The sequence below is a fragment of the Vombatus ursinus genome, unplaced genomic scaffold (assembly GCF_900497805.2).
Source record: "Vombatus ursinus unplaced genomic scaffold, bare-nosed wombat genome assembly UNPS02014832.1, whole genome shotgun sequence".
NCBI classification, from domain to species: domain Eukaryota; kingdom Metazoa; phylum Chordata; class Mammalia; order Diprotodontia; family Vombatidae; genus Vombatus; species Vombatus ursinus.
In genome coordinates this window covers 29857174-29867014 of record NW_020954610.1, presented here as the reverse complement: position 1 = coordinate 29867014, position 9841 = coordinate 29857174, and positions in this window count along the sequence as shown.

The following is a 9841-nucleotide window of genomic DNA, read 5'->3' as shown; positions in this document are numbered from 1 at the left end:
ATATATATATATATATATATGCACAAACATACACACACACACACACACACACACACACACATATATATATATATATATATATATATATATTACCTAAATACACAAGGTAATAAATGAAGGCCTTTGCTTTCATTATCCCACATAGTTGCCTCTTCAGGAGTAGGTTTTGATCCTTTTGGAGGTGAGGGAATGGGGGTTGAGAGGATTCATTTGGAAATTGTGAAACAGGATTTTTTCATCTGTTGGTGAGGTGGAGCCCCTGCCCCTATTCAGCTTACTTTGGTTGATATATCACTAATTCTATTTGTAAATTGAAGAAAAGAAACTGATCAGATACTAAATGATATCATGCCTTAAAGACTGTCATATTCGCTCTGCCTTGAGAAGCTATTCAGTGAACTTTCCCTTGATCTGAAGAATTCATTTCAAGGAATAGACAGCACATCAACTCTCTATTCCTAATTGCCAAGAAGGGAACAAGGTGAGTATATAATGCTCCTTTGATCATTTATAAAGTCTATTTGTATTTGTAGATGGGAAAACAAAGAAAGAAAGTCGACTATCTACTTTTGAATGTAAGCCAAGAATCTGAAATTTACATGCACAGTAGGAACCTCTGATTCTGAGAAAATGAGGGAAGACAATCTTTGGATTCATTGCTTCAGAAAGATGAGCTTTGAGGCATTAAAATGAGTATAGTATTATACTCTTCAAGGTATCATGCACCTGTGGGAAACGAAATATAAGTTGTTATAACATTAATAGCCAGTCCAAGTGAAATAAAATTCTAAGCATTCTACAGCAGGTTACTAAGTTGCCAAGCCATCAAGCTCACAAAGGAGGTTAAAGTTATGTTTACTTTATATTTAGCACAGAGGGAGATGAGAGACACTTTGAGAGCAATGAGGAAATATACATGTAAGCGAAGGAACACAGGTAGAGCAAATGTGTGTATACACACATATATACATATACATAAATGTGCACATGTGTGTATGTGTATACTTATACATACAGACATAAACACATATTTAAGTTGACCTAGTAACCGCCTGGTTTGTTTCTAACTGATTAGTCTAATGCCCTTCTTTGGCTGCACTAAGATGCTTGGTGAACATTCAGCAGCAGTGACAATTTAAGTAAGGAATGTCAATAACGTGACTTCCTTCTTGAAGACTTCTATCTGATTTAATTTGAATGGCAAATACCCAAGCTGACTTCTTCATGTACAAAGAGCCTCTGATTACCCAGGCTACTTACGAACTGTGAGTAACACTTGCTAACCACCACTTGAATATCTACCAAAACTTAATACTTGTCTCAGTGGAGAACAGTAAGGAATTCTTGCTTTTGGAACTCTTTTGACAAAATAGCAGTTCTATACCAATACCAGAAATGAGCAATACTCGTGAGCTGGCTGCTCTTCTCATATTTTTTTCAGGAATGGATAGAGTGCTTTCTCTTTCTTTCTCATGGATTACTGGACCCAAATAAAAGTAGTCTAAGCTTATTTTACAAGAACAAAGAGTTAATTTCTAAAGTAGTCAAATTTCTGTGTCACCCTCAGAAAATACTATTTCTTCACCACTAGACTGTACTTTTGGGTGTTAATAGTCATCTTTTTGGGTTAAAAGAGGAAGGTGTTCTGTGCAACCCATGACAACTTGCAGACAATTCAATACAGTCATTCAACTCAACAGTTACTTACTAAACACCTGTTTACTACATGTAAGGAACTGTGCTAGGCCCTGGGAATAGAGGCACAAACAAAACATTGCCTGCCTTCAACAATTCAAAGCACATATTCTGCTGATAGGTCTCAGTGTCATTCTCAAAAGTGAAGGGCAAGAGGATAGATGATTAAATATGCCTCTCTCTTGTTAGAGAAAGGTGTTTAGTTGGGAACTATATATATATATATACTGAATATGGCATGATAAAAGAATCCTGATGTATTGATTAGTTTTGCTTTATTAGTTTCCCTTATTTCAAGGTGTGTGTGTGTGTGTGTGTGAGAGTGTGTGTGAGCGCGTGCACTTTGCTATGTGTCTATATAAGTTGGGAAAGGAACATAATATAAAAAAAAAGACACCAATAAAACTTGTTTTAATATGAAGAATAGACCTTTTATTTTTGCTATAATGCTTTAAGTTTGCCAAATGCCATAAGATATTTTTTCCTCTGGGTGTACTACAAGGTACTCTGGTTGCTGGGGTCTCCATGGATGCTGTTGTGCCTCATCCAACAAGTTATTCCCACTCTGCAGGATTTCAGGGGCACAGTGAACAGCAGTGCTAGCTATACTTGATTCATGATCAGTTGAAAGAGCCCAATAAATCACTCCCTTTCACTGCAGAGTGGGAGCTATTGATCGCCAATGGCTCCATTAGCTCTGTATGACTTCACTGAAATTAAAATCTTTAGGGCTTGATTCTCCTCTCAGATAGCTATATGTGTACACAAGGGCTACTCTTACCTTGAGCAGAGCTGTGGCATTTCTCCCCCTCCCTTCTCCACAACCTGGTTACTTGAGAAGAGCAGGTGATCTCCTTTAGAATTGTAATAGGCCAAGAGTTAAAGTAGTGACTCTGACCTTTATGAAATTAAAAAGCAGGAAAAATCATTGCCAGGTAGACTTAACGGATCATTCTCTGTCCAGTGGCCAATCTCCATTTGTGGATGTCTGCTCTTTTCCTGAGGGAAAAAAGGGCCTTTCATATAGCTCCCTCTGAGGCTCATCAAGATTCAGCTGAAATGTTTAAACCAGGCAAATCAGCTGTTACTAAGTAAGATGGACTGAGACAGAAAGATACAGGGTTGTACATGTTTCATTCCACAGTTGTTATCACCCTGATGTACGTATAGTGGCCTTGTTATATTAATGGCAGGTCCTAAAATATTTATTTTGCTCTTGCCTGGGTTCTTGAATCTATCAATAGAAACACACTAAAATTGTTTCTCTGCTATTATCAGAAGGATAGTACTGTGCAATTGCTGCAGAAAATTTAGCACTCTCACTAGATGAAAATAAAAACCCAGTGTCTTTTGCTCATGTAGCATTTCTATCCTTAAACCTAGAGATAGGCAGATAGCGAAATAACCGTTTATCACCAAAACTAATCCTTCCCTATCTAATATGACCACTTAAAATACGTGTATATAGATTGTAACTTTTCTACAAAACCTAATAACAAGGTTTTTGACCAAAATAATATACTGCTTTCACTAAAGCTATCGGATGGGAAAATCACAAAGCCATGTTTAGTAGGAGAGACTATTTAAAAACTAATGTTTGGTTACATTTAGTGAGAGATGTCAAAGCACCTGTTGGTTCTATTGTTTTTGTTGTTACTTGAATCACAAAGACAATATTTTGAAATTGATAGACCTGGTATACTGTCTAGACATATTCAAAAGAACCACATCCTTCTCTTGACATCATTTGGAAGGTAGCCATCTTTCTGCCAACTAAAGTTTATGCTAGCCATTGATAGGATTGGGAGAATAAATTTTAAGCCCTTGTCCTTCATTTAGATAGTCAGATAGTGTAGATGCCCTCTGAATTTCTATTCAACCTTGTTCAAGAGAATTACTTTCTCAGAATAACATTATAGGAGAATAGGCAAGAAATTGTTGTTTCGTATGATGGGTCAGAGAAATTCATAAATGGTCTGATCAAGTCACTTAATTATTTAACATGTGCCTATCAGTTAATAAGCAACAATTTGTAGGACCCATTTTGTGCTCAGAAAACTAATCCTTTGAGCACATACCAAGGAAACTGAAAACATAGTCTCTGTGCTTGAGGAACTTATCAAAACTCAAAACAACAAAAGTTATAAAGCCACATACTAAACTATAGGTATAGCTATACATGTACCTAAATACACAGACACTATACCCACATCCACATCTATAGATAAATATTTATATACTTACATACACCTATATGTGCATGCACATATATGGTTTTGGGAAATCCCATAATTGCTAAGGAGATGCTGAAGTGAAGAGAGGAAGAGAAACTTGATTTGATAGAAATAGTTATGAAAAGCTTCATGGCACAGGTGAAACTTGAGAAACAAAGGGACGTGAGTTGACAGGAGAAGGATAGGACAAGGACCACAAGAAGGAGTAGACAGAGAGGAGAAGATGTCAGGAAGAGGGAATTTTAATTCACAGAAAGAAGACCATAATCTTTTCATAGAAAAGGATGATTTGGAAAGGAAAATGTACACATTTGCACATTTTCAGGATATGAGTCCTCTGTTTACAATCTAGCAGATTGCTGCCTGTTATTCTAGTCCAGCCCCAATATCTGTTCCTGGATCAACCATTGACTTGACTTACTGTTTCATGTTGGGTGAGTCACTTAACCTTTGTGTGTTGAAGTCTCTTTGTCCATAAATAAGAAATGACAATACTCACTGGGGATGTCTTGCTTAGATTAGGTAATATATGATTGTAAAGAGCAATATATATGCTAAATAATGATGATAATGCCATCTATCAGAGCAGATGCTTGAAGAAGCAATGCCAGGCAGCAATATGAATAGCAATTCCTGCAGAGAGAAAGCTTTTAGCAGTTGATTACCTGGCTATAGGGCTCAGGTTTTGTAACTGAGTTATAATTCCCCCCTCCTCCACCATCAAATTCTTTTAACATTATGTTTTTTTTTCCAAAAATTAAATACCAAGTTAGTCTGACTAGGATGAGAAAACTAATTGTTATAAAAAAAAAGACTGTCTGTCTTTCTAATTTGGAAAGAGATGATGATTTTAAGCCTGAGACCATAGAATTTTAAAGTTGCAATGGATCCTACAAATCTGTTCTGACTCTTTCTTTTACAGAGTAAGAAACTGAGGCCCAGAGAGTTTGCTATTTTTTTTATATTTTTAGTCCTAATGTATTTGTCTCAACCTGCACAGATAGGGTTATCCTAAGATCAGATATTTGAATCTTAATATGAAGGTTGCTTCTTTTTTTTTCAATTCTAGAGAATGAATTTAGCTATTTTCTTAACACCAGTTTCCTTACTCAGATCCTTAACTCCGGGTAATAACAGTACAGCCAAAATAGAGCCTGCACTTGCCATTTCTGTTACATTAGGGAAGATATTTTTATAACTGAACAGCATGTTGTCATATATTTCTTTCTCCAGATGCTACTTAGCCCACATTACTAAGTTATGGTACAAGTACACATGGGGTCATTGCAATGAAAAATGAATCCCAAGGAGCTCTTTAGGAAGTTAAAGTAAACAAATGGGTTTCAGAAGGGGGAAAATTGCTTTTGTGGGCTGTGATTTTACTTTTGATACCTGGACAACTTTGTGAAGGGAGTAGTAGTCATGGCTCCTTACCTTTACCGGAAACTACCTTTTTTTTTTTTTTTCTCAAGGAAAAGAATTATCTGATTCTTGAACCCAAATTTGGACAAAATGCTCCTGTATTTTGTTTGGTGCTCAAAGAATTTTCCATTTTGTATCTAAACACTCATCATAACTTCCTAATAAGAATTTTAGCCTTTTTTGTGTCATGGACCCCTTAGGCAATCTGGCAAAACCTATAAACCCCGACTCAGAAAAATGTTTAAGATAAAATATATAGGATTAAAAAGGAAACCAATTATATTTAAATAAAGATATACTTTCTTTTTCCTGTTCAAGTTCATCAACCTCCCTTAAGTCTATCTGAGGAATTAGGAATCTCAAAGATCATTGCTAAGTAGGGACAACCTTATATGAGCCAAAATAGGATGGTTGCTTTTTCGTTGTGAGGAAAGAGAACTCTAGTGGGGAGAATGTTCAACTTAAAGAGCAGAAGATCTTAGGCTAGAGAATGTTTCTGAGCCTCAATTTACTCACTTAAAAATGGGAATAATTATTATTAATAACAGGAATATACTACTTTATATCTACCACATAGACTTGTTGAGATTGCAGAAGTCTGCTGGGCTTCAGAATCTCTATTTAAACCCCTTCTTTTTCATGAGACTTGATGCAGGGAGTCATGTATTCCAGTATCTGCTGCCCTCTTTTCTTTTGTAACTGTGAGCTGTACTCTCTTGAGTTCAGAAAAGTCTTGTCCAGATGTTGAAATCAGTCCTTAGGTGGCTTTTCAGTTCATGCCTTTACCTTGGTAACTGCATTTTTTTCTACTCTGCCCGAATTCTAGAAGTGTCTGGTTTAATAAATGTTCTATCTTTTTGAATGCATTTAAAAAAAAATGTTTGTTGATGTATGTTGATGGACACTGCAGTCCTTTAAGAAATCAGTGCTATTTCCTAAAGAAGTGGTTTCCTCCAGCATGGCCAGCTCTGGTCTTTTTTTTTTTTTTTTTAATAAAAGCTTTGAGCAATGTTTCCTGCTAAAACAAAGACAGTCATTTTTATTCCATGACAAGGCAAAAGCTCTTTGTAAGTGTTAAAGTGCTATATACATGTGAACTATTATTTCAGGAATGCCAGGAAAATCTCTCTGCCCTCCCAATGCTTCCTCCACCTGTTCATTAATATATGAAATTCTTCTAATAGTGTACAGCGTCTTTTATTACACTATTGGAGATAGGGCATAAAATACCTCTGAAAGAAATAACCCATATATTTAAATTAATACCCCAGTGTAAATGGCCGATAATAAATCTTTTCTGGGGAAGAGGTTTTAAGAGAGAAGAGATATTGAAAGGATAGGATGTACTGGATACCTAAAGGGAGACAAGACCCACTACAGAGGTGAGAGAGGTCCTCAAGAAGGAGAAGCTCTAGATGGCCAAGTAAAATTTCTTGTTCTAAGATTTTGCCCAAATTGTGAATCCTGAACACCCTATTTACAATATGAGTCTACCAACTGGGACACCTGTTATATATTAGTGTAACATCTTTACCTTCAACCCAATAGGCATTTATAAAGGATTTACTATGTGCAATAGATTATACTGGTGATGGGGAGATACAAATATGAAGAGTCTCTCAAAGAGCTTCCATTCCACTAGGAGATTTTAGCATGTAAGCAGATCAGTATGTGTATGATAATTTGAAGCAAGAGAAGGGACTCACATGTAAGGGGATCAGAAAGGCATCCTAAAGGAAATACTACCTAAGCTGATCTTTGAAGGAACCAGTGATTTTAAAAGGCAAAGGAAAGGAGATAATGCATTTCAGACATGGTAGAAAGAACATGCAGAGGAAAAAGAAAAGGAAAGAGAGGATATTGAATTTGGGGAAGAGCCTACAGGCTGTTTTGGCTTGAGTATAGAATCTGAGAAAGAAAGTGAAATAAACCTGGAAAGCTAGCATTGAATCAGATGCTAATTTCCTTTCTTTTATCATATAAGCCGCTGCATATGCTGTAACACTTGGCAAGCCCTGGGCAGTCCTTATATTTTCTTATAGCCAATGGTGGCACACAGAGATAATTACATTTAATTTTAAGAATCACAAATTTCCTATCATCAACATTTTGACTGATTCTTACAGGTTTTTCATGTACCTACTGAAAGGAGGTTCTCTCTTATTAACTTTTGTAAATTTTTAAAGAATGAGCTTTCTCAGCATTGATATTCAAAGACTGTTTATAGTGTAATAGGCAGCATAGACTTGTATACTAATTCTTAATTGTGGTATAAAGTCTGTGACAACCATCTGCTTAAGGCCACCACATTTTTCTCCCATTCAGGCTCAGTGAAATTAAAATATTGACAGGAATAATTTTACAGGGTGAACAAGTTAATAGAGTAATTGAAGTTGGCTATACTTTTTGAATTAAAATTCACATTCTGGGGGCAAAGCCAAGATGGCGGAGTAAAAGCAGTGACTTGCTTGCGCTCTCCCCCAAACCCCTCCAAATGCCTATAAAAACTGGCTCTAAACAAATTCTAAAGCAGCAGAACCCACAAAAAGGCAGAGTGAAACAAATGGTTGATCAGAAAGGTATGTCGTGCCGGGGGAGAGGAGCACAGTTCGGCGTGGGCGCGCAGGGTGCAGAGACCCTGGAGCAGGCCTCTGAGGACTGAATCACAGGCAATTGTGGCAGTTTCCAGACTTCTCAACCCATGAATGCCAAAGACAACTTAGAAGATCAGTGGGAAATGTCTGTTTGTGTAATGAGAGAGAAGCATGAGGTTCCAGTCCTGTTCCCCAAGCTCGGCCCTGTGGTGGCAGCTGCCTCCCCAGCTTCTGGCCCACAGACTGAGGGGGAATTGAGTCCCTGATCAGAGGGGGATTGCAGGGATCTCTCTGCTGGTACAGGTTTCTCTTGCTTTGCCTGTGCTTGGATCTGAGTCACAGTTCTGGGTGGCGGTCCTGGGTGAGGAGGAACACTGGCATGGTGGAACTTGTAGTGGCTGTGGAGAGGAATTCTTCCTCACAACTCCAAGACAGAAAAGAGTGCTTGTGGTCATTGATAGAGCAGAGTACGGGACAGGAAAAGAGTAAACACCTCACCCTTGATCATAGCACCTTGAAAGAACTGAAAATTTAAAGGTCCCTAGAAGTATCTCTGAAAACAGCTGTATAAACCCATGAAGCTTGGGAGAGTAATTCTCCACACTGGAAACAGACTCGTACCTTAACAAAGATTTTATAACTCAAGTAATTGACTGGGATCATGAGCAAGCAGTGCAAAAAGAGTCAGGCTATATTGTCTTACTTTGGTGACAAAGAAGATCAAAACATAGAACCAGAAGAAGACAATGAAGCCAAAGCTCCTACATCCAAAGTCTCCAAGAAAAACATGAATTGGTCCCTGACTATGGAAGAGTTCAAAAAGGATTTTGAGAAGCAAGTAGGAGGAGTAGAGGAAAAACTGAGAGTAATGCTAAAGGAGACCCAAAAAAATACTGAAGAAAATAACAGCTTAAAAAATAGCCTAACCCAAATGGCAAAAGAGGTCCAAAAAGCCAATGAGGAGAAGAATGCCTTAAAAAGCAAAATTGACCAAATGGAAAAGGAAGTCCCAAAGATTACTGAAGAAAATACTTCCTTAAAAATTAGAATGGAGCAATTGGAAGCTAGTGACTATATGAGAAACCAAGGCACTGTAAAACTAGTCCAAAAGAATGAAAAAAAATGGAAGAGAATGTGAAATATCTCATTGGAAAAACAACTGACCTGTAAAATAGATCCAAGAGAGAGAACTTAAAAATTATTGGACAATCTGAAAGCCATGATCAAAAAAAGAGCCTAGACATCATCTTCCATGAAATTATCAAGGAAAACTGCCCTGATATTCTACAACCAGAGAGCAAGATAGAAATTGAAAGAATCCACCGATCACCTCCTGAAAGAGATCTCCAAAGGAAAACTCCTAGGAATATTGTAGCCAAATTCCAGAATTCCCAGGTCAAGGAGAAAATATTGCAGAGAGCCAGAAAGAAACAATTCAAGTATTGTAGAAACACAATCAGGATAACACAAGATTTAGCAGCTTCTACCTTAAGGGTCCAGAGGGCATGGAGTATGATATTCCGGAGGGCAAAGGAGATAGGATTACAACCAAGAATCACCTACCCAGCAAAACTGAGTATAATCCTTCAGGGTAAAAAATTGTCATTCAATGAAATAGGGGACTTTCAAGCATTCCTGAGGCAAAGACCAGAGCTGAATAGAAAAGTTGACTTTCAAATACAAGACTCAAGTGAAACATGGAAGAGGTAAACAGGAAAGAGAAATCATAAGAGACTTAAGGTTGAACTGTTTACATTCCTGCATGGAAAGATGATATCTGCAACTCATGATTCCTTTGTCAGTATTAGGGTAGTGGGAGGGAAAAAAATGTATGTATAGATAGATAGATAGATAGATAGATAGATAGATAGATAGATAGATAGATAGATAGATAGA